We start from the raw sequence: 27,216 nt of genomic DNA on the forward strand, positions 1-27,216 counted from the left end.
CCTTAATGACAAGCAAAAATGATGTCTTAGATTTTGAACATGAAGATGTGGAAGTTGAGAAGTTTTTTGAGTTTGAAAATTGGTTGTAGGCCCTCAAGGTATTATTAGCATGGAACACCTCAAGGGGTAATTTTGAGCAAGGATTTGACTACAAAGGATCTCCAATGCAATCAAAACCCTGAGCTCAATCTGAAAAATCAAATTTCAAAGCTTCAAGGCACTATGTGGATCAAGCAACCTGAAGTTTTGAGGACAAAACACAATAGATACCCTGATGGTATTACACTCAAATGCTTAAGACCATGAGCTTCATGATGCCTTGATCAAGGATGTATGTATTTGTTGGGGTTTTACGCCTGACAAGTAGTCAAATAAGCACAAGGTGGCTCATTGGGTGAATAAATGCTACTATGTAGGAATCATTAGATGATTAATGAGCACTCAATAGTCATAAAAGATATCCTCAAGATATCATGGTGTAAGAATACCTTAAGGGGAGATTTTAAGTAAGATTTTGATCTTTTGACAAGCACAACTTGCATAAAACTATTGTCAAGATGAGATATCAAATAATTCTCAAATGTCATGCAATGATGCCCTTGAGGTAATATGACCAAGAATAACTTGAGGGGTGGTTTTGGACTAATTTTTGCAATTTTTGATTTCTCAAAGCTAGTCAAGTTCATGTCATCAATCTCAAAAACTGCAGAAACTAATAACAACAAAAATATTGTACAAAAAAAAAGAGCTATTGAACTCCAAAATGTTAGAAAAAGCTTCCAAAGGCATAAGGAGTCACTCAAAACACATTTTTAGAAGTTGCTAGAAATACCAATCATGGAAAATAATAATTATTAAAAGAATAAGTGACATTGATAGCTAGGAATAGCAAGGAGAGACCAATGTGAGAGCCAACAAGTAACAAATTATTTATTGAGATATTTATACTTCATGTTAACTCCCAAAATAATCGCATCATATAAAAATATTTTATTGTAAAATCCGAGCTCACTCTTGTGCAATTTGTATAAACCTATAGGTGGAACTAAATATATCCAACAAGCTTGTTTGCATTAGAATATGCTATAGGCTAAATAGAAGGATCTCATGCCCACACTTTAAATTCACACAAGCAAGCCACAAAGGGAGTCAAAAGAACAAGCATTACAAGTTGAAAAGAGAGGGACTAAGAGATTGAGGATACCCCACCAAAACAAAACTCTATTATATTTTGTGCAAAATTGAATAGATAGTTCATTCTTGCGTATAAAAACTTGAGATGTTCTGCTTCTATCTTCTACTTTTATTTCTTTCACCATAGCCAAATCTTAAGAGAGAGCTAATTGTCCTTTCCTTAATCCCTTTCAAAGTCAACTCACTTTGGCTATTTGGACCCTTGTCCTGTTAGCCTCCCCTTGTGCTTTCATGGTGTCAAATTCAAGGTTTGGGAAAATAAATTCTTTTTTGGTGCATAAGATCTAGGCCTTATTTAGTTTAATCCAATCTAGATCCAATATGCAATCATAGTATCCTAGAGGTAGATAGAACTTAGAAGCCAACTATGCTATTATTTCCTTGTCTAGGGACTTGTCTATAGTTTTGATAGAAGCGATTTACTTCTCATTGGCTAAATCGACAACCAATTCCTTTGCAATTCTAGTATCTAGATGTAAGTTCTTCACTAGTTTTGGAGATAGAAAAGACTAAGTGCTTCCATAATTGCTCTAAATTTGGAAGGACTTATGTAAAGTAGGTTGTTAGTATCTGAATGATTGGGCATTATTACTCAATACCCTTATTTTAGTTACCACGTGAATTGGTCCCCAATTAGCCTTTTCTCTTAAGGTGAGCTCCTCTTTAGGTTATTTCACCATCATGGAATTACCCAAGCTACTACCCTTCTTCCTCTTTCTCATCCTCTTAGGTTATTCCCATTTCTTGTACCTCTCATTGCTGGCTAATTAAAGTTTGGGTTCCATTGGTGGTCTTAATAATCCACTTTCATGGTAGTTTTTTGCGGTGCATCCTCTTTGGCTAATCTTGGTAATAATCCACCATGTTGTAGTAGTTTTTCATGGTATATCCTCTTTGGCTTATCTTGGTGATCTCTCTTACTAGGGATTTGTCATTAATGAGCACATATTCAAGGGTTATAAGTCTCATTGCCTCAATATGAGTATCAAGAGGGGGTTTCAATCAATTTTGCATACTTTTAGAGACTTATAAACTTTGAGTTGTAGGTTTCTAGAGTTAAATTTAGCTAAAGGAGGCTATAAAACTCATTTACATTGATGGATTCAAAGTACATGGCTAACTAATGCCTATTTACTATATCTTTGATTTGTTCCCATGTTCAAGAAGCTTCAATCACTATAGTATTTCAACACCATTGCTTCTAGTAGTGGTCCCTATGCAATCATAAAGAGATCATCCATTGCCTCAATCTAGGTTTTTGCATCTTACACACCTTGGTCCCTTCTCCATTAAGGTCAGGTGGATGGCTTTTATTTAAGAGAAAATTCTTCTCTTGAATCTCTCTATAGTTGTTATCCATCCTTAAGTCACAATTTAAAAAAATTTAGATGCTTCAAGTATAACGTTTCCATCTCTCACGCTCTTAATGAGGAAATTATCAAGGTCCCATTGTTTATTAAAAAAGAAAATGTCACTCAATACAATAGAATTCTATTGAGAGTGGAATTTAGGTCCGAAAAGTGCTTAAAAATAGCTGAAAATTATGAATATCAAGGGAAAAATATTCACCGTCAAAGGCGGCGGCTCGATCTAGGACGATTTTAAGCGTCAAAGTGCTTTAAAGGTGCCCGAGTGACACTTGTTGATTTTTCATAATTTTTCAGACAGTCGTGCGAGTTGACACGAGCTACTGGCCAATGCGGGATGCTAAGCCGGACGCCTAGGATTTTTCAGAGCTCAATTCCAAGTCCGGACGGGAAAATGGCCAAGAAGTTGGGCAAGATTTGAAGGGGTGGACCAAAGTTTGGCCAAATGAGTAAGTGACCCTTGGGAGCCCAAAATGAAAGTCACATGAAATGTTGGAGAAGAATCGTGGAGAGAGAGAGAAGAAGCCACGCCTACATCACGTCGATTTTTGCGCCTCATGCATGATGGATCAACCATGGGGGTTGCATACAACCCATAGAGCAGGCATTGGTCCCTCATTCCCCTTTGTATACTGATCTTATCGCCGCCCTCCGCTCCTCAATTGATGGCCTGAATGCTGAGATAGAAATCTAGTCTTTCTCTTTCCTCCCTCTCTCTCTTTTAAGGGGGAATTCATGTGGGAAGAAGAAGGAAGAAGAAAGAATGATGGAGGCTTGTCCGGCATGGATCGGATTGCTCCACGGGCTGGAAATGGTGACTTGTGATCGTCGTGAGCATGAATTGCTGCTGATTTTCAGATTTGCAGCCATGGACATAAAACCCGAAACACGCAAATAAGCGGTAATTCAAAATTTTTCAAAGAAAATTTGAAATTTTATGGCTTTTGATTGATAAAATGTTGTTCATGTGGGCTAAAAATTGTTTATTTCTGTTTTCCATGAGTACTTGTTGATCATAATCAGAAAATCAGAAAAATATGCATCTTGTGGCTCAAAATAATACACTAAAACACGTAAAATATGGAAAATCAAGGGAAAATGATGTTTTTGGGCATAAAAATGGAAAATGAATAGGAACACCAACTAAAGTTTCAATTTTTGTTGCAAGAAGGAACTAAGGGCCACAGCCCATAACCTATTTTGAATTTTCAGTAGTTAAGTAATGCAGAAAATAAGGGAAAATAGAGAAAAATCACTAAAAATAGAGAAAAAATGCATTTTGGGTGCGAAAAAATTAATGAAAATTAAGAACAATGTTTGTGAATGTTTGTGGGAACTGAAGCATGAGGATTTGCCTCAGTTCATCCCCACCTTCTTTTTCTAGTGTGTTACTCCCGCTTTTTACACATAAAATGATGGCAAAATGCCCTATAAATCCATACAACAATGCAACATTTGATCGATGGGAGGGTAGAGTGGTTAAAATGTGTCTAAATGGGGAGTAAAATGATGAAATGATTGCTATTTTTGGTTGCATGCCATATAGGTCGGTGAATAATTATAAAATAAGGGCCTAGTAGCACGAGGGTTTCCTCGGTGCTAGGTTTGTGCAACGCCACATAAGAACGGTAGTTGAAAATCATTGAAAGGATGTTTTGCACATGTGCACAATATTGATTTCATAATTGTTTGAGCACCTAGCATCCACAATATGCATAAATCATGGAAATATTTAAAGGTATCAGAAATCCTGGATGCACAGCAATTGTTTTCATTAGGACCTTGACCCACGTTGAGTGAGAGACAGGACACCCTAAGCCATAGGCTAGTCGTGGGGTCTAGGGGAAAGAGAAGTAATGATAATGGTACATTCCTGTATACGATTAAATGGTACCTCGAGTGGATTTTGTGCGAAATGTTTATATGTTGAGCGACGCACTGAGGGGCCAATCCCCAAGGTGTAGGAGAGTTGCAGAGGGGTGGCGGCACTCAGCCGTTGGAGGACCCCCTACGTCTGTGCTTCGTGCCATTAGGCAATGTGTAAGGGACTCCCTCTGAGGAGTAGTGGGTGAGAGAAGAGTGGACTACAAACGACGTAATACAAATGCAAGATGTCTAGGAAGGCAATGTATGTGTTATCAACGCTCCTGGCAGCGAGGCCGTGGGGTTGTTGAGTGCGTGTGATAGAGGTCCGGCTAGTGCACGAGCCAGTGCCGGCCCGTTCAAGGTTCCATCATCTATTCACAAACTTCATGACGTGGCAATGGTACAAATATGGGCCCAATATTTCTAGATCCCTATAAACTAGTGGTAAAGTGGGAAATCCTTTAATAAGACCAATTTAGGAAATTTGGCACAAATTCATAATTTTGGTCCAATTCTCCAATGTCACATGGAATGGAACTTAAAGAGAAATCCCTAATGAAGTGATGAGATTAGTCTTTAAGTTTTTTAACAAATAAGAAAGGTTTCCAAATGCACTTATTGGTATTTTTAAACCTTGGAAGTTGGGCTTAACTACATGTTTAACATTCAAACTTGAGAATTACCAAGTTAGAAGAGGCCATGACTCTAAGACTTCAACTGAGAGTCCTAAAGAATTTTAGTATGAAGATACAAGGTCAGTAAATATCACTCTAATGTGAAGAGTCAAACTATGTTTATTTGATAGGTCTCACATGCACTTGTAAATATAGACATATTCAAATATTTCATGACCTTAAAACTATAGAACATGATGGAACACTTGAGGTTATTTTGTGTCTCCTTAGAATATAATAATGGAACACAAGTTTTAGGCTTACCACACCAAAAGCAAACAAAAATACACTAAAAAGAAATCAAAGAAATTTAAATTATTTTGGAAGATAGATTACTAACCTCAAGTCTTCAAATCATCTTTGTTAGGCTCAGCCGCCTTAAGACTCACTTTATAGTTTGATGCCATCCAAAATGATCATCATCAAGCTTGCTCTTAAGAACTTCTTTACATCAATACTTACAAGTATCAAAGTTTAATATAATCAACTTCAAGCTCACTCTTGATCATTATTTTTTAAATATATGTTTATCAAGAGTTGCAAGTTTTAGACTTGTCATCATAATTATGCTCAATTTGTAAATTGAGACTTTGAAAACCAATCCTCTATTCATGACATGGCTATTTTCAAGTTTACTATCGAGTTAAATTTTCTCACAACATCATCAAATTTTTGAATTTCCATGGCCAACATTGATGAAACACTACTTCTAGAGGTCAATACCCTTGCTAATGCCAAAGATGATCGCATTGAGGAAGCAGTGCTTGAAGGTCAATGCTTGTGTTGAGAAAGCATTAGTGCTTTGCTGCTAAAGATGGAAATAATTGCTTATAGAACTTGATGCCTTAGTGATGTTGAAGATGCCTCATCCATGGGCCTAGTGCTAATGACACTCGTGCTAAAGATGCCCATATCCAAAAAGCAATGCTTATGGTTGATGCCTAACAATAGTACTTTTGGAAACCCCATTGCCATTGTGCCTTCATCTTGTAGGTGAACACCACCAGCCCCACCACAATTGGTGCCTAGCTGTCGTGCAGTTGCCCATCAACATTGCTTACAATCATCCCTAGCTACATGTACTAGTCCCTGCACATCATGTTCCCTATCTTGAGTTCTTGGAGCACTACCCTTGTAGCCTCTTGAGTGCCACCTAGCTATGCACTACCTGTGGCTGATCTTGCAACCTCATCCTTTTATGCTAGTGCCACCTCTCTCTCTCTCTCTACCCTTATTGCACTTGTTCCTCCATTGAGGTGATTACTCTCCTACTTTCATTGTTCTTGAAATGTGAAACAAAAAGAGAGATCTTTGTCTTCTTGTTCCTCTTCCAAGATCATTGCTAGATTCCTTAACAAGTGTGCTTCACTTGCATTGCCCCCACAAAAGTCTATCAGGGCCTCCCCCATAGCCATTTCACCCAATGAGGTTGCCAACATGAGTTTGATTTTACCAAATTCAAATTACATATACTCATCTAATATCACTTGCTTTCTCAACCACTCACATTGCATTGCCATGATCTTGCCATACCATGTTCTTAATAATAAAAAAATAGAGATGAGGCTCAATTTTAATATTGAGCCTCATCCCATATAGGTCTCTTTGAATAGATATTGGATATAACCTTATACATATAAAATCTAATAGAGAGCTTACACATTTAAAACTATATCATTCACCCTTTCTAGATGAAATTAAGACTATTTTGAATGAAGTTTTTTTGCTAAAAATTCTTACAAATTGTTATACAACTATATAATTTTGTTGCAATTTCTTGGTTTTATTTAAAAAAAGGCACTCGGATGTGCCAAATTTCTAAAATGTGTCTTTAATGGGATAATCATTCTATGAGTATCTACCATACACTATGATCCACTCTAAAAGTAAGACATGGGTGACTTAATGATCAACCTATGTTAAGAATCATGTGATGGGGGGATTTGCTTGAGTTGTTGCGCCAAACACACACTGTATACACAAGAGGAATCTCATTCAAGAACACAAGAAGAGAGATGGAGGCCAAAACGTTTTCTTGCTGATTTTTCTTCTTCTTCCACACACTATACAAATGTATACAAAGTATAGGTAAGATACAACATAAAGGAACGTGGCCTTCTAAATCAAACAGTGCATAACCGACTACACTAATCGACTGGCACTATATCTTTGCTAGTTGTAGGTAGGTGTAACAAACTAAATATAATAAGTGATAAGTCAGTGGCCATGTGAGTATCATAACGACCACCAACGCGCTAAGTGTAGACGTGCGGACCCATCTAGCTAGGCGGTCCATCATCAGTGTCCGCACGTGTTGAGCTTCCCATCTCAACACTCCCCCTCAAGCTCAATTCTATCTCTGCAACTCCAAGTAAGCTTCGGAACTTTCGAAGCTTCTTTGCACCCAATGCCTTTGTGAAAATGTCAGTTATCTGATCCTGCGTGCTGACATATACCAAGCCAATCTCTCTTGCTAGTATCTTCTCTCTCACAAAGTGGTAGTGCACCTCAATGTGTTTTGTCTTAGCATGGAACACTGGATTCCTAGCTAACTGTATGCTACTCATGTTGTCACAATGAATGACAATTGGACCATCTCCCTGCACATCTAAATCACCTAATAACTTTTGTAGCCATACCAACTCACATGCTGCCATAGCAGCACCTCTATACTCAGCCTCTGTACTCGATAAAGCAACTATAGGTTGCTTTTTGCTGCTCCATGTAACTACTGCACTACCAAGGGAAAACATGAATCCACTTGTAGATCTTCTGTCTGACCTGCTACTAGCCCAATCTACATCTGTGTATCCAAAGACCTATACGTCCTTACCTGCCTCATAAAAAAGTCCATAATGTAAAGTGGACTTCACATATCTCAATATATGTCTAACTGCATCCAAATGTGGCTTTCTAGGCATCTGCATAAATTGACTGACAAGGCCAACAACGTAGCTCACGTCTGGCCTTGTGATAGTCATGTAAATCAAACTCCCTACTATCCTCCTGAACATTGTAGGGTCTTCTATCTCATCCCCAAAGTCGGCACTCAACACATTTTTCTCCAATGGTACTGAAAGAGGCTTAACATGCTGTCATACCATACTTGGATAACATATCCAAGCCATACTGCCTTTGGGATAGCCATATACCATCATCACATTTGATCACCTCAATACCAAGAAAGTATCTCAGCTCACCCAAATCTTTCATCTCAAACTTCTTCAAGCAGTCCTTAACTTCAGCAATCCCATTGTCACTGTCACCTGTAATAATCAAGTCATCCACATAGATGACTATGATGACCAAACCTGCATCTCCCTTTCTCACATAAAGTGAGTGATCAGCATTAGAAATACAAAATCCAATATTGACAAGATACTCTCCAATCTTGTCAGACCATGCTCTAGGTGCTTGCTTCAACCCATAAAGTGCCTTCTTTAACCTGCACACATATGTGGAATGCTCTAAATCCTCATAACTTGCTAGCTACTCCATATACACTTCTTCTTGTAATTCACCATGCAAGAAGGCATTCTTAATATCCATTTGCTGCAGAATCCAACCTTTGGTTGCTACCAAGGCAATCACACATCTAGAAGTTGCCATCCTAGCAACTGGACTGAATGTCTCTTCATAATCTATGCTATATGTTTGAGTATAGCCTTTTGCAACTAGCCTAGCTTTATACATGCTAATTGAACCATCTGCATTATGCTTGACTTTGTAAACCCACTTACAGCCAATAGCTTTCTTACCCTTAGGTAAGGGTATAAAATCCCAAGTCCTATTGGCTTCTAATGCAGCCACTCCTCATCCATTGCTGCAGCCTAATGAGCATGACCAACAGCATCCTCAAAACAAGTGGGCTCAACATCCTCAACTAGTTTCACCATATAAGCAAAATGGTGAGCTGCATAACCTTCAAAACCAATTCTTTCAATAGGGTATCTGACCCTACTAGATCTGCGTACCATCAGATCACTCAATGGAGCCTTTACATTACTATGAGCTCTCTGTACACCTGGTGTCCTGACTGAAGGAATACCAAGCTCATCATCCAAACTCTTTGAACCACTGGAATCCTTGTCAAATCCCAAATGGCTGGTAGATGCATCATTACCATACAACACTTTCTTCTTTCCTTTGTCCTTCCCTGCAACACTTATAGATCCACCTGAAGATGTGGGGCTACTCCTTAGTCTCCCAGACCAAGGGCTCACTATAGGTATAGTACCAGATGATGTTCACTAAGACTCTGTGATTCTTGTTTTTCTTTCTGCACATAAGTGTCATGATCATTATCATCATCTAATACATCACCAGCAGGTGCGTACCAGCAGCCCATCTCATCGAAGATAACATCCCTGCTCACTTTGAACTCACCTGTGATGACAAGGTTATAGCAGTGATACCCTTTCTGCTCTAAAGAGTACCCAATAAAAATACATTTTTAAGCCTTTGGATCAAGCTTCTTTCGCAGCTCATTTGGCACATGAACATATGCAACACATCCAAATACCTTCAAGTGCGATACATCGGGCTTCTTTCCAATAAAGCACTCTTTAGGAGTCATCCCATGAATTGTAGCTACGGGAGTTCTGTTAATAATGTAGACAACAGTATGGACAGCCTCAGATAAATTTTTTTGGGCATATCCTTTTTAGCCATTAATGCCCGTGCGATTTCTGCCATATGCCTATTTTTTCTTTCTGCAACCCCATTTTGCTGTGGGGTATACCTGCAAGTAAATTGCCTCTTTATCCCATGAGTCCTCAAGAAGCCACTAAACTCATTAGAGAGGTACTCTCCCCCTCCATCTGATCTCAAGCACTTCACTTTTAATCCTATTTCTGTTTCAATAGCTGCCTTAAAAAATTTGAAGTGCTCAAACACATCACTCTTTTCCTTCATGAAGTATACCCATAACTTCCTTGAACAATCATCAATAAATTTGACAAAGTATTTGCTGCCACCAAGAGATACATTTTGTGTAGGCACCCAAACATCTATATGCACTACATCAAGTATTTTTCTACTCACTTCTCTGTCATGCAAGAAGGGTTGTCTTGCCTGCTTACCAAACTGGCATGCTTCTCAGACTTTATGCAATTCTGCAACTCTAAATGAAGGCAACCATGTAACCAATCCTTTGGATTGTATTAACTTCAGTCTTTGCACATTTGCATGTCCAATACATTTATGCCATATTTCAATATCTGCAACTACTTCTTTTCCTTTAGCATACATAACATCATCTATTGCAGGAATTTCAGCATCTAAAGTGAACATGCAGCCAACTCTATTTTCTTTTGCTACCAACCTGCACTTGTCATTAAAGTCTTCTACAAAACAACCTTTTGCATTGAATCGGACCTGCAACCCCTGCTCTACCATTTGGCCAAGAGACACTAGATTCTTTGTAATTAATGGCACATGTAATACATCTGTCAGACTCTTTGTCTGGCCATTATACAAGGACAAGGGAACCTTTTCAATGTGTGAAATTGGGTGGCATGAATCAACACCCGTCTGCACATAACCTGGATTTTGTAAGTCCTGCATCTCTCCAAACCATTCAACATGACTGATCATATGATTAGATACACCTGAATCAACATACCATACATCATCATGTGTCCCCTTTTCTGTATTTGCATTCATCATATGCTGCATAACAAACATACGCTCATTTTTTTCTTCATTCTGTCGTGATGACGATGCATAGTTTCCTTGCTGCAATTTACCACTACGAATATCATCCTTCGTAGCATATCAATGGGCTGCAATATGGCCCGTTTTGCCACAATAATGACAAACAATAGTAGAATTTTCAGAACCTCTATTCTGCCATCCACCTCTTCCTCTAGAGCTCCCCCTACCTCTAAAGTTTCCTCGGTCTCTTGAAACCTGCATTTCACCAAATTGTTGATTGAACCTATTTTGCTGGTTATCGCCAGCACGTCCCATACCATGGCCTCTCGAAGAGGATCTACCACATCCCCTTCCTAAACTTGAGTAAAATGTTTGAACTTGTTCACCATTTTTTTAGATGAATCACGTTGCATATTGATCTCTTCGATAATCATGAGAGAGATCAACTCATCAAAATTTGGAAATGGCTCCCGTACATATACTGAAGTAACAAATGATTTCCATGCCTTCTCATTGTTAAGGCCACTCAAAGTGGATGAAACCAAATCATCATCATCGGGCATTGCATCAATCGCTGCTAAAGCATCTGCAATGCTCCTCACCTTCAACACATACTCATTGACAGACATCTTCCCTTTCTTCAAGGCATTCAACTCTTACTTAAGTTGAATCTTTCGTGCCTTTGTATTTACTGAAAACATGTTCTCAAAAATTGTCCAAGTTGCATGTGAAGTTTCTACATTCCTGATATGTTCCAACATCGTATTATCAATGACTGCAGATAACCAGTACATCACCTTTTTGTCTATCGCATTCCATTCTTTCCATGCTTTTAATTCATTTGCAGTCGCAGAGGGATACCCAGCTCTTGCTCCTTTTCTTCACCTGAAACAAACTCATAAAGGCCCTTTCCAATGAGGAAGTTTGTCACATGGAACTTCCATGAAGGGTAGTTGTTCTTGTCGAGCTTCTCAATGATGGGATTTCCACTTTTCTCTGCCATTATCACAAACAAGGATACAATACAACAAGCTAGTCTTCTGCAATCTTTCATAACACATGCATAGCAATACACCAAGCAACCTTTTTCACTGATTGCTCAATAGTACATGTAATCTGCAACTTGTTTGCAAATAAACCTTATGTTTGCTTCCTACAGACACCTCAAAAATTATAGATTCGAAATCTGTAACCTGTTCACCCACTTTTGGTCAATACAACCAAAAACTCAAGGTACCCTGAAATTGTTGTTCGCAATCTTGCGGCTCTAAAAGGGGGCCTAAAACGGCCTCAGACACTCAAAATAACTGCAGCAAAGTCCTAAAGGCAAAGTTGTAGAATATATAGTGCCCTGCTCGCACACCAAATCTCACAGCAATTTGAGATTTTTGCTCTACCCTGCTTCCGGTGCCTCCACAGGCACTATCCAAGAGAGAGAGTGGAAGAATGGGAGAGCTTCTTACCCGTTGCTTACTTGCTCGAACCTTGTTTCTTTTCCTTCACTTCAGCCTTCAAAATCATCCTCTCTCATCTCCATGGTTCTGATACCATGTCAAGAATCGTGTGATGGGGGGATTTGCTTGAGTTGTTGTGCCAAACACACACTGCATACACAAGAGGAAGCTCACTCAAGAACACAAGAAGAGAGATGGAGGCCAAAATGTTTTCTTGCTGATTTTTCTTCTTCTTCCACACACTACACAAATGTACACAAAGTATAGATAAGATACAACATAAAGGAAAGTGGCCTTCTAAGTCAAACAGTGCATAACCGACTACACTAATCAAATGGCACTATATCTTTGCCAGTTGTAGGCAGGTGTAACAAACTAAATATAATAAGTGGTAAGTCAGTGACCATGTGAGTTTCATAATGACCACCAACCTGCTAAGTGTAGATGTGCAGACCCATCTAGCCAGGCGGTCCATCATCAATCCTTTACCCTAGTAGATACTCAAGCAATCTCAAACTCATTACCCATGAGGTGGAATCCCTCATCCCATAAGATGAGTATATAGTAGCCCTTGAGATGCTCATGACTTGTTGTTTTGGGATCCCAATGGTCCTTTTCAAAGTATAATTTCCCTTATCTAACCCCCATCTAACCCTCATATGGAATGGTCTAAGCTTAAATGTAGAATTCAGGAACAAAAGTGGTCATTCAGTATACAACAATATAACAATTCTAATTAATAAATTCTTCCATGAGATGTAGAGTTCTATGCCAACTCTGCTTGTTTAACTATTTCAATCAAGTCACTTGTAAATTCTAGGGTTCTTGCTTTTCCTTAACTTAGTTTTGACTATTTAGAAATTACCTTTACTATTCTTAATGGGTTCTCTTAGAATTCCCAATTACATTTAAGCCTAGTCAAATTATCATGGCTGACATTTTTAGCTTAATTCAATGAAGAATTCACAGATTTCAAGAGTTAAATTTATCTAAGCATACCATACCTCAAATCACTACCATTGCTTAGGTTGCACAATCCCCTTAGGCTTTGCTATCTTTTCACCTACGGGTTTGTTATTAGTGGCTTTCTTTATATTTCTCTTCATCTCTTTGGAGACATAATGATGATTCTTAGTTAAATATTTTAAGTGCACATAAGATTCTCGAGTCTATTATAGAATTGGGGCTATCATAGCTTGAGTAAGCTCATTGCAATATGCTAGAATTTTTCGGTCAAAAACCCGGTAGCATCTTCTGACTAAATTTGACTTTCAAAGTCTCCTATAGGAACAACATTTTGTGTAAGTGGGAGGGGGACTAATATGATAGGTGAGTGAGCTCAAAAGAAATGCTTATGAGAGCAGTGGCTTATGTGATAGGGAGAAAGATAAAGGAAGAGGTGACAAATAGCATGGATTAGTGGTATAGGTTCATAAGATCATGTAATGCTTTGTCAAGAGAGATACAATTAAGGAAAATAAGCCCTTGTGTTATTGATATTGTCATGGCTCTTTATGGGAATTTGAATGGCTTTTTTAAAAAGGTGATGTAAAGATATGAAGCTCCTAGTCAAGATTACAACATGAAATGATAGAGAAGGTCCAACTCTAGAATAAGGACATTTCAAATTGCAATAAAGGGATTGCTAGTATACACTCGAGGTATCCCTAGAATCTAGCAATACCTCAAGGGCTTTTTAACTTTTGCTTTGTGGAAATTTGAAGAACAAGTGTAGTGGCATGTCCTATATGTGGATGAGTTGCAAGAAGAAGAGTGTTATGGCCTAAAATAAGCTCAAAGTGAGCATATTAAGCTATTATTCAATCCATTTGAGGATCTAGTTGATGGTAATGAGAAGTAATAACCATGCAAGGAGATGAATGGAATGCAATGCTATCCAAGTCACTCATACTTTCTTACTCTCACACTCTAACTTTTCTCTATATTTTCTCACTACCAATGGTAGAAGCAAGAGAAAGAGAATTAATCTTGAACTAGAATGATCTCTCTAGCCTTCACATCCATTGCTAGTCTTCTAATTTAACTTTGGGAGATATTACAACTTGCACAATGGGAGTGAGTTTAGCTGTCACAAAATGTTACAATAAAAAAGTTATTGTATCTCTAAATAATAGATGGAATAAATTCTTATGAGTGGACAACGTTGTTTGAATTAATATATTGAAGACCATAAAATTTATCTTTTTCCAAAATCATTTTTGGAAATTGGATAAGCATATTGCCTTCAATGTCCCATACGGTTAACCCCAATCACATGACATGTTGAACTATTACCATATCAAATTGTTGAATCATTGCTACTATTTTAGATTGCGCATGGGCTCTGTTACCTCTTTAACTGTAGTGTCCATTGTTGTTGATAGCAATTCTCATGTTGCCTCTTCATGTCTTTGGGGTCATAATTAGGGTCTTAGTTAGGTCTTATAAATACATGTAAGATCCTTGAGTCCACATGACTTGAGCAGATCCATTGCAATAGAATGGAAATTTTTGGTCCGAAACCAATCACATCTTCTTGATTAATTGACTCTTGAAGTCTCCTATATAGGAGCAATGCTTATCCATATACATGTGAGGGGTCGATATGATAAATGAGTGAATTAAAAATGAAAAATTGTATGAGTTTAGTGGATTATTTGATAGGGAGAGAGAAGAAGGAAGAGGCAATGAACATCATTGATTGCATGGAGGAAAAGAGGATGGGTTATGGATGAGATAGATGTCAATTTGTCTAATGATTTTTCCTTTAGTCTCTCAATGCATTGCAATGGTAGCCTGGTGTTGACTTTGAAGGTGATTGGGGGTGGGGGACTATTGAGAATTTTGGCAATCACACCCAATGTAGCCTCTTTGTATGGAGCAGTTGGGCTAAGGATATGCAAGTTTACTGAATCCTATAAGCACAGTGATGGAAAGTGCTATGTACCCAAAAGACTATAAAGCATTGTAGTTGCCTATCATTTGAATGCAATGTCATTTTTAATTTTGTCCTTCCAATTGGTTTCATTGTCTACACACATGAGATTATGTTTGTGAGTCCAAGCTTCCATCTTGGAACCTAATTCACTTGTGTGACAATTATTGTCTCTAAGTCAATGTTATCATGAGTCTTATATTTCTCTTCTATCCGCCATAGCCATGCTCAAGATCCATGCATTCCATTATGCTATCAGAGCCATGGTGAGAATGGCTAAGCTAATCAAACTCCTCTCTTAGTTTCTCTTCACTTGTGTCTGCTCAGTGTCAGCTCATGAGTTCATTCCTCACTCCTACTCCATTCTTTCCTTCATGGCAATCATAGCCAGCCTACACCTACTCTACTTTGAGCTCTTGGATATCTCAAATCAGGGCATATCTCAGTGAGATTTATTTTGTGGACCTCTTGCTCTACTTAGGAGGCAACTTCCTATCACTTTATACCTCAACATTGAGCACTCTATAGCTCAACATTGCAGAAATTGGAGCTCATTGTCTAATCTATGCTTGTTTCCATCCATACGGCTCATTCTCCTTGCATGCAACACAATTGGCCTTGTGAGACCATAGGGCAATTGAAGATTGGCTTATGAGCTATCTCCCCATCAAAGGATTCATCAAATGATTCATCCTACGTGCCGCAATCAACAAAAAACCAGTTACCTATCAGCAAACCCTAATCCACCATAGCTCATAAAGCTTGAACTCGATGACAGTCATATCCACCATGTGGATACTTGTGACATGTCCCATCACACTTGGAAAAGATTGGATACTCTACTTGATGCATAGTCAAAGTCTTCAAAGTATGGTTTATTAATTGAAATTTTCAGATTTGACATGAAACCTAACACATCTAAATTACATAGAAATTCTCTTAACCCAACTTGCAAGGATCAACATTAAAATGGATGAAGATGTATGCATTGGTGTTTTGTTAAGAAGTCTGCCTCTAGATTATGATAATGTCTACACTAATTTAATCAACATGCCAAATCCTAAACTTGTTGTCATTCAAGCCTCTTTATTAGCAGAAGAAAAGAAGATAAAAAATAAAGAAGAGCCAAGTACTTCTAAGGAGGAACAAGTGTTGTATGTCAATAAACAAGTACAAAGGCAAAAAGGACCTTTTAATTTGTGACTTTTGCAAAAGGACTAGAGATACTCATGCCAGAAAGAGGCATCAAAAGGCCTACCTTGCACATGTGAAGGAAGAAGAAGACCATAGACATGAAGAAGTAGAAGAAGAAGAAGACCATCAGGAGCAAAAGGACAAGCCTCACCTGTCCTTCTATTTGCATTACCTTGATAGACTTTTTTGAAGCCCTGTATAACATGACCTAATGTTCCTTTCATAAGTAAAATCCTCATGTAACCTGGCACTACAACCTCTGTACACTTTGTGAAGCCCCTGTTATATAGGCTTTAGATGTCCAGCATGTCTTTGGTAGCCACACTTGGCTTTGTTTGCAATAGCTCTGGATGATTACCATGTTTGTGGTGTGACCACACTTTGGAGGTGGTTTCTCACTAAACCCTCTACATACTTTGTGTTTGTTTGGTTGTGATTGAGGAGGAGTGTTGAGAATTTAGGCAATCACACCTAGTGTAGCATCTTTGTATGGAGAAGTTGGGCTAAGGATATGCATGTTTATTGAATCCGATAAGCATAGTGATGGAAAGTGCTATGCACCCAAAATACTATAAAGCATTGCACTTGCCTATCATTTGAATGCAATGTCATTTGTACTTTTGTCCTTTGATTCATTGTCATTGTCTATACACACAAGACTGTGTTTATGAGTCCAAGCTTTTATCTTGGAGCCTAATCCACTTATGTGACAATTATTGTCTCCAAGTCAATGTTCTCCAAGTCAATGTTATCATGAGTCTTGTATTTCTCTTCCATCCGCCATAGCCATGCTCAAGATCCATGCATTCCAAAACAGGGCTGTGGGGGCTTTATATAGTTTTTCTTTCCCTCTCCCCCAAGGGGGGTTTTGGCCTTAGATGACTCAATCTCCACAAAGTACTATTCCTTTTTTCAATTAAGGGAAGTTACATCCTTACCTAAGGTTTATAATCTCATGCACCCTTCCAAAATCTTGGCCTAAATTTGACCCTTTATTTCTTGAGTGCCCCTTAAAAAAGTAGGACTATGTGAGACTAGGTCACCTTTGAGGTCTCGCATTTTAGTCTCCATAAAATTGTGGAGGGATTAAATTTTTGTGATAAATGCAACCATGTTATTTCCCTTGGTTCTTTTGTTAGGTGTCTCATTTTAAAATCTTTCATTTCTCATGTTATTGAAGTCATGTTTAAGTTTTATCAGTAACACTCATCTTTAGTTTTGCAAAAGTCAATGAGTAATCTAGTGAATCATATTCCTTCAATAAAAACTTAATAACTTTTATGCTTGAATTTAATAGCTCATAATTCCCAAACTCATATTAGTAGAAGAGTAGCATAATGATACATTACATTTTTCACCCTTAGTAGAATGGCAATATCCTCATCTTAAGAGAAATATTGGGGCATTGACTTTGTAGGGTGGCTTCATATACCTAGGTGGCATCCTCTTTGGGATAGTCCTTCTAGTTTACAAGATGCTCTAGAGATACAAAGGGGCTTCTCTTTTGTATCATGGGGATGAAATCTGTATGGATTACAATGCCACAATGCATCAGAAGCTCGGAGTTAAGGGTTGGGAGATCGCCCTAAAAAAAGGGTAGACTTTTTGCACTTATGGCTCTTATGAACGGACATGATAATGTAAATATTTATAATATCAATAATTTCTATTTTTTTTGGAAAAGAATGATTTCCATGATTTCATGTACATAAACTAAAGAAGTGGTGAAACAAACCAGGACGTTGTTTTTTAAGTGTTAAACAATCTATATGGTATGTTGTGTTTAGGAACTAAAGAGAACTACCAACAAAGTCTAGATATGGATAATCAACATCCAAACAAATGTATGTTGTATTGACTAAATTCTTCTTGACACTATATGAGTCAAAAGGCCTTGCAAGCATTTGGGGGAGAACCTATATCATTATGTACAACTATCTAGAGGGTAAGCTAGTAGTAAGGGGAAGTGTTGGAATGTATCATTCTAGAGGCACAAACAATGTTAGAATATATTGTGCCAGAGGTAGTGCACTAGAGGCACAAACAATGTATGGTTCAAAACTAATAATTGTTATAGACACAAGGATTGTATCCCATAAGCAAAGAGATAAGAGTATGTCCAAGTCGAAAAGCTATAAAAGAATTTACTTGTTCAACTCTCAATCAATCAAATCTCTTTCATGTCACCATGATTGACTACTTGCTCTTCCTCTTTCTCCATAGTCTATCCTCATCTTATTGCTCAAACTATGTTTTGTAACATTTTTCTCTCTCTCTACTCTCTCTACCTTTTTCTATTCTCCCTCTACTCTCTTATCTCTTCTTCTACTCTTTTCTTTCTTCTCTTATCTCTTCTCTCTCCTCTCCTCTCTCTACTCTCTTTCTCTCTCTATACTCCCTCTCTTCCCTCTTCTTTTACTTTCTATTATGTTTGTCTCCTCTCCTCTCCCTCCTCTCTCCTCTCTCCTCTCTCCTCTTTTCTCTCTCTTCATCTACTCTTTTCTTCTTGTCTCTCATCTCTCTTTTCTCTCTCAACTCTTTACTCTCTCATTTATCTTTCTATCTTCTCTCTCTCTCTCTCTCTCTCTCTCTCTCTCTCTCTCTCTCTCTCTCTCTCTCTCTCTCTCTCTCTTCTCTCTCTCCCCTCTTTGCTCTCTTTTTCCTTCCCCCTCTCTTCTCTTTCCTTCTATCTCTACTCTTTGCTTTTCCCTTTTCTCTCTTCTCTCTCCTCTCTCTTCTTTTCTCCTCTATCTACTCCCTTCCTACTCATATTTTCTCTTTTGTAATTCATACAAATAAATAATTATTTAATTTGTTACTATTCTTTTATGTTTTTTTTTCTCTCTCTCTCTCTACTCTCTTTTCTCTCTCTTCTCCATTTTGTCTACTCTCTCTTAGTGTCTACACCATGATGGTGTATGCCTCCTTCCACTCTTGATCCTCTTCTTCTAGTGTTTGGTAAACTAAACCCCCCCGAAAACACCACTAGTAGCTCACCTCTATCTTTTCCTCTCGTGATCCTTGCCATGCTAATAATGATTAATGACAATAATAAATAGAAGAAGAGAGAGAACTGTAGTGACAGTAAGACCTAAAAGAGAAGAGAGAATATGTGTGTATATGTGTACATCTTTGCATGAATCAAATATAAAAGAAATATGGGGAGTTTTTAAAATTAGAAAAAAGAGTATCTATATGTATACAAATATACTATAAAAGGTCTACATAAGTATATATAATTGAATGAAAACAAATAAAAATGACTTAGTTATATGTATGTATGCATATATACAATATGCAACATTAGGAGCATAGACATAGGTGCACCTAGTGTTTATGCACACACCTATTTTAAATACGGATTGCTATTCAAATAGAGGTGCACACTCGGTGCACATAGGTAATCTTGTTTACTATCTAATTACATAGACCTTATATAACATAGAAGTAAGGACCCAATCATTGTATGAACTCATATGTGGCTTGTTCCATAATAAGGGTGTTATAGCTTTGAGCACTATGGATCCTTGGTTGGCACCTTACAAGGGTGGGATATTGAGCATATCTATCACAAGGGTCGAATAAATCTTTATGCTACTATGAGTCGATTAACTTTATTTTTTTTTCAAGCCATGGATGCAAAAATTAATACCCCATTTTCTATAACAATTGTTTTGATAATGCTAGGAACTCAAATATTAGGGTCAAACAAGCATTGGCTAAGACCATTAAAAAAATAGTTTTCAAGGATTTATTTTTCAATTGGAAGCATGATCCACACAAATCAATTAGCTTAATTATAGGACTAGATGGAACCAAGATTCTCACAGTTTCTTGATCCAATTTGATTTATGCAATGATCTTAAGTTGTGTATCTTTGCTACCTTGTAGATGGGAGAAAGTTGAAAGAAATCTTGTTTGTAGTATTCCATGGAAATGTACCTTCATTAATCTTCCTACATCGACAAAGACTCTTCCACCAAATCTTTACATCATCTACTAGCTTTATTCTAGCCATTGCACATATTGCATGTTTCAAGAGATTGGCCAATGAGAAGTAGCCATCTCCATAGCTTCATTCCATGCTTCCATTGTCTTCCTAGAGGCATCATCTCCTTTGAAGTACATAGGTTGAATTTTGCTTAAGGTTTTCTTGAAATCTTGGTCCATGGATGGTTTCAATTTCTTATAATGATTAGTTTGGGATGGTGTTTGTATTTGTAACATGCTCGCCTATCGGCTATCCAAGCACGTTTTTAGCGGTCCATCGCGAGTCGATCTAAACTATGCCGCTCGGCACACCCATGGAATGTCATGGGGTTTGTCGCCTAGGGTAATTGAGTCAGCCTCGCAACATAATGTTCACGATTGAACCCACTAGGATGGACCTGAAATTTGGGTTTCTAGTGGTTAAGGCCTCCTGATAGCATTGTAGCATCAGGTGTCCTAGACATCCTACTTTATGTAGAGATACCCAAGCCGAAGCAGACCCATTCCGCACTTGCTTCAGAGAGAATGGGAAGCGAGAGGGATGCACTGCTCAACCTCTCTGCCCATAGGGCATGGTCTCATTTTGGTCCCCTAAAATGGCATGAATCGGGGTTCTAACCTAACAATACCTAAGGGGAAAACCTTGTGAGAAGCCTCCCAGTTCTTTGGGACCACCCTACTGTAGGATAGACCCGTTGGGGGTTCCACCCACCCACTTCCCTCGATGGTGGGTATTCTTTAGTTATCTAATTAGGTCCTATCATGTTTATGTATGGCATTTAAATTCAGCTTCCTTAATTAAGCCCATACATGAGAAATTATGTATCCTTTTGTCCAACAGAAGTACCCGATCCTAATCACATGGCACCATAATTTCCATCCATTATCTAGAATAGGATCTTCCAATGCCACAAACATTGGGCTCATGGTAGTCTTCAACTCCATTCAAACTGGCAAGGGTGTCTAAAGCTCCACCTGATCCCAAGTGGCCTAGGAGTGAGACACAATTTCCATGGTTGGCCTTTTTACCACTCGACCTTCGGCCCGTGAATCGAGCAGTGCCCTCTCGGGTTGACATGCGATGTGACCTTGGAGATGATCCACCCACACAAAAATATAATTTTCTTAATTAATTCAATTAAGAATCAAACACAATTAAGGCAATCAACCCTAATATCATTTTCCAAGAAAAAATTCCTTTATCCCCATGGCAACTTGCCATCACAAACCCCTGCCATGAATTTTCCAACAATCACAAGTACTTGGAATAATCATCCAAACTACAATCCAACAATTAGTTGAATGTAAAAGCATTTAGGCTGTTATTCAATCAACCAACAAAACAATGGTACTCTTTTCCAAACATTGCAAGAATAGTCGTGATAACCCTTCCATTGCATATTCGCTCTCCCCCTTGGAATCTAAGTGATTCTATGCAAAATTTACTTAACACTTTGGCTAAGACACATGCCAAGGTCTCATACAACTATGCAAGAATGTAAATTCTATTGAGCACTTACATTGATTGACAACCCATCTTTTTTTCCCAACAAGTTTAGAAGTATTGGTTGACAATCCCTTGAGTTCTTACCTTGCCTTTGAGGCTTGGAGATGTTTTTTGCATCTAGCCCAACCTCGAATAGGATTGATAAACATAGTCACTATCAGACGGATCTCAAGGCATCATGAAAGGTCTATGCTTCAAATGTGGGGAGAAATGGTCTCTCGACCACAAGAGAAAATGCAAAGCCAAGAATGTCAAAGTGAGAATGATCTTTGAAGAGGAATTGGATGTTGAGACAAATGAAAGCAATCTATCTCAGCTTGAGTGCTTACCTACTCTTGAGGAGATGCATGACCATGATAGTGTTTGCCATGAAGAATTTTATGGCCCTATGGATGGTTTTCCATTCGACCCATGTGGTTACTACATGGATGATCCTTATACAAATTTGGATTCATTGAAGCTTTGTTCTATCTCCCATGATGCATGGAATGGTTCCAAAAGGTACAAAACATTATGCCTTAAAGGCTACATTAATGGAAGAATTGCTCATATTCTTATCAACACCGAGAGTACACATAGCTTCGGTCTCTTGATGGACTGAAGTTGTACACTCAAGAAATGCCTTTAAGACTAAGAATTCAAGTGACAAATGGAGCTTATGAGAATAATAATCAAATTTATTCTAATTTTCCCATCACTTTATCATCATCTTGTATTGATTCAGTGAGTCTTATTGCCTTGGATATGGGCCCCATTTGATTGTTGTTTGTACTAGCTACGCACGACTTCAAAATCCTAATGAACTAATAGTTTGTGATATTAGCAAGACTTTAATGCAAGATCAATTTGTGTACCATTGATGTATGTTTCATATAATCTTTTCCATGCATGCACCGTCTATGTGCATAACCCTTAAGTAACCTTATATGCTCTTTATGCTACGTATGATTTTGTCCCATAGCATTGTGGATGCAATGATTGTATCTAGATACAAGGGTTTGTGCAAACCTCAATGCATCATATGCATAAATCTACGCAAGGTTATCTATGTTTATGGAAAGAATTATCCTAAAATCCCCTACGAGTTCATTTACTATTGAAAAATTAATTTCGGGTTACTTATTAAAATGAACTCATGCATATGGCAAGGTGATATAACCTATGTCTCAACGAATAGCGGAGATGGCAATTAGTACCTGGATATTCAGATATGAACTATCCATACCTGACGTTGTATTTGTATTCGCAGAAGTGCCCTGGCTGGTGGCTCCATTGTTTGATGCGGGATTATCGTTGGTGCGTGTCTCCCTCCATTTTGGGGCCATACTTTTAGCTTATAAATATCTCTCTTTCTTTCTCTCCTCAGAGAGATGGTGTGCCGGGGGTGATTTCCTTCTATCACGATGGGAGGGGTTAAGCTCGTGGATAGGAGGGAAAGGGTAAACGTGTGTGGCCACCCTCTAAGGAGGGGAAGAGAAGGAGAACCTTCTAGAGGTTTCTCTCTCTCTCTCTCTCTCTCTCTCTCTCTCTCTCTCTCTCTCTCCCTCTCCCTCTCTGTCACATCCTCTCTCTCTCTCTCTCTCCCTCTCTCCCTCCCTCTCTCTCTCTCTCTCTCTCTCTCTCTCTCTCTCTCTCTCCCCTCTTGGCGTGTTGAGCCCTTCAAGGCCACCTATTTACATTGCGATTGGGGGGGGTTTATAATGGGGAGGGAGGTTATTATTGGGGGTGGGGGGCGTGATGGAGCCTTGAACCTCCATCTGGCGAGACCAGAGGTGGGCTTTTGTCATGCGATCTACTCCATCTCCCTCGTTGCCATCATCTTCTCCTCCTTCACGTCATCGCTTGCATCACCTCTCCCTCATATTTGTTGTCATGTCATCCTCCACTTCCTCTTCTTTCCCCCCGCCAACTGTCAGCGATGACAGGGGAAAGATTAAAAAAATTTTGAATTATCTTTAAAAAGAGGAGGGGGTGGTTCCCATGCAGGCACACTGGCACATTACATCCTCTCCCCCTTAGAGAACTTGAGATGTCCTCATCTTGGAAGAACTGGGGAAGACAAGCATTAATGAGGCTTAAGGCCTATGGGTTAGGACCCACCATGCATTTGTTGCGCTACTCTTAATGACTCAAGTAGTGCAACTCATATGATTGCAATAACTGTAGGTACAAGAGTAGGATTTATTCCCAATATAAGTTGTATTACATGTCGATAAAACTTCTAGGATTTCTAATCATCCTGAAGAGGTGTAGTAGGTTCTAAGTCTTCGTCATTATCTGTTTAGGATATGTCTACAAACCATCAATCATATATCATTACGAGGTTTTGCTCTGATACCAACTGTAATATGCCCACTATCCAAGCATGTTTTTAGTGGTCGAGTCTAAGCGATGCCACCTGCACTCCCATGAAATGTCAGAGGGTTTGTCGCCTAGGGTTTCTCATGTCCCACCTCACAACGGAACGTTTGCGGTTGAACCCACTAGGATTGACCTAAAATTTGGGTTCCTAGTGGTCAAGGTCTCCTAACAGCATTCTAGCATTGGGTCTTGGACATCCTACCTTATGCAGAGATACCCAAGCCAAAGCAAACTCATGCCGCACTTGGTTCAAAGAGGATGGGAAATGAGAGGGATGTGCTGCTCAACCTCTTTGCTCGTAGGGCATAGTCCCATTCTGGTCCCCTAAAATGACATGAATCAGGGTTCTAATCTAACAATACCTAAGTGTTAATGGTAAAACCTTGTGAGAAGACTCCCAATTCTCTAGGACCATCTTGTTGTAAGACCTATCGGGGGTTCCACTCACCCGCTTCCCTTTCAATGGGCATTCTTTAGTTATCTAATTAGGTCATATCATGTTTATGTATGACATCTAAAATCAACTTCCTTAATTAAGGCTTTTAGGGAATAGGGTTTGTTTGTGTAACTTATGGCATTGACACGAAAGTAGAGCAAGAAGTCCTTTTGACAAGCAAGTTCATTAACTTATCTTCAAGTTAATCTTTGTCTCTTGCCCATACAAGAGAAATTATGTATCCCTTCTGTCCAACAAAAGTACCCGCTCCAAATAACATGGCACCATAATTTCCATCCATGATCTAGAATAGGATCTCCAAATGCCATAGATAAAATACTGGGGGAAATCTTTCTATATTTTGCTTTCTTTTATTGACAAATGTGTTTGAATCCCTTATTTGTTGATAGTATCTTTCCAAGGCAGCTAGCTACTCAAGATAAGGGTTAAAAAATAAAAAAACTTATCTCAATTACTATAATATTGAAAAAGGAAAAATGATCATTTTTTCAATCATAATACAAGTACAAGTTGATGTGACCTAAGTAAAGGTGTGGAAAAAATTGCAATCAAGAATCTCTTCACCAAAATAGAACTTTGAGATAAGGGAAAAAGGGTTTAGGAGATTGATACTTTGTACAAAATTTTCTAGAGAGCTATAAAGTTGTGTTGTGATAAAAGCTTCTTGAAGACTAGGTTTGCCTTAACACGGATTATAGTAGACTTATTGCTGGAAAAAATAGGCCAATGATGTGACAATTTCTAAATGTACCATGATGTTATAAAAATAGTGTTCCTCTAGGTCCTTGGTCTTAATTCATTCCCATGGGATGTAGTTATTTCTAAGGATGAAATTTGGGTTGTAGGAAGAATCTTAAGTCCAAAGTAACAATGTTGTGGCATGCATCAATTGCCATGTGGTTTGAGCAGTTTTATGTGTGTGTCGTTGGACTAGTGGCACACCCCATATTGGTGGAGACATCAACATCTAAGAATGTTTTCAGCTTTAGAATAACCATGAGTGATCAAGATTCCCATCCAATTTTCCATCCCCTCAAATTTATAGGGACACTATCATGAAACTAGAATAATGTACACACCAGTCCACAATTCCCTTAAAGCTAATGTTTGATGCACAATCTACATCTCTTATTAATGGCAATAAAAGTAATCAAGCATAGTAAAGGATCTAAATAATCAACAAAGAAGACAAATAAAATGAGATCCAAAAGTTATTTGTGAAATTTTTTTAGGAATGTCCACAAACTATGCTATCACATGGATGGATCACTACAAAAATGGTAATTGAGCCTATAAGCCTAATTTTCCATTATCTTTATTAGCTTATTAAGTTCCATATTATCTTTGGCATTTTTATATTTCCCTAAGACATCAAACTCTTCTCAATCTCATCCTTAAGAAAACCATGTCTCCTCCCTTGAAGATTCATGCCAGCCTTTGGGAGTCTAAATAGGACTTGTGTTGGTATTGGATGGTTTCATCCATCCAAGGGATTTAGGGCTTGCATGACTTAATCTCTTGTAATGAAGAGGAGTGAAGAGGGAGAAGAGAAGAGAGAGAAGATTGTAGAGATGAGAGAGAAAGAGAGAGAATAGGAGAGAGAAAGACACAAAGAGAGAGAAAGAAAGCCACGAAAGCTAATGAGAAGGGTGAAGAGACTTGACATTGAACAACTAATGCCCTAATTGAGTCTCTCAATGTCACCACTCTTGCGAGCAAACTACCAAGATCCATGGACCACTTATTGCATCAAGCATTTCAAGCCGATAGCTATGGCTACCTCTCACATAGCCATGCACACTCCTCCACATACAAATGTAGTGAACTTACCTTTGAATCCGATTGAGTTGCCTCCTCCCACAAATCCGTAGGTAGCTCCACGATCCAAGATGCACTCTTAAACAAGGTCCATCACCAAGCTCCAAGCTTTGACCTCCATAGCCATGCATGTGAGAAAGGAGAGGAGAAGAAGCTGTCTTCCTCTCACCTTGGGACTATCTTCTGCTTTCAATTTTTGGATTTCTCATCTTGGTCTTCCAAGGGTTAACATTACCCCCTCCTAGTTGAATGCCAGTCCCATGGCACATGATGGTATGGGGAAAAATATTTAGGGTCAATGTGGAATGGTTGTGGTGCCTTTGCAGAGGCAAGTCGTCATGTTGGGGATGCTATGCGAAGCAGGTTTTGAAGGTTGCTGATGTTGAAGATAGATGGTTGGTTGGAGAAGGCCTCCATAGTTATTTTCTTACCACACCATTATACAATGTACCTGAAAAGAAGAAAAGTGCACTTCCTAGGGGGTTGTGTCTACTTTATCGTGTAGTGCACTATGCAAGTGATGGTGGAACTAGGAGATGGGTTGAAAGCTTAAGGTGTTGTTCCACACATGAGGACCCAATTGGTATAAAGGAAGGTGTTGTGAGTGACTTAGGGAGAGATGTCTATCAAAGTGTCCTACCATTGATGTGCCCTAAGTTATGAAGTGAAGGAGGGTTAGGATGGTCCCTAGGTGAGTGATTGTGACGCTCATAGATTACATATAGACGAATTTTGCATTTCATA

This window comes from Lygodium microphyllum, chromosome 10, assembly GCF_053477565.2.
Source record: "Lygodium microphyllum isolate KBCC chromosome 10, Lygodium_microphyllum_v1.1.10, whole genome shotgun sequence".
Taxonomy (NCBI): Eukaryota; Viridiplantae; Streptophyta; class Polypodiopsida; order Schizaeales; family Lygodiaceae; genus Lygodium; species Lygodium microphyllum.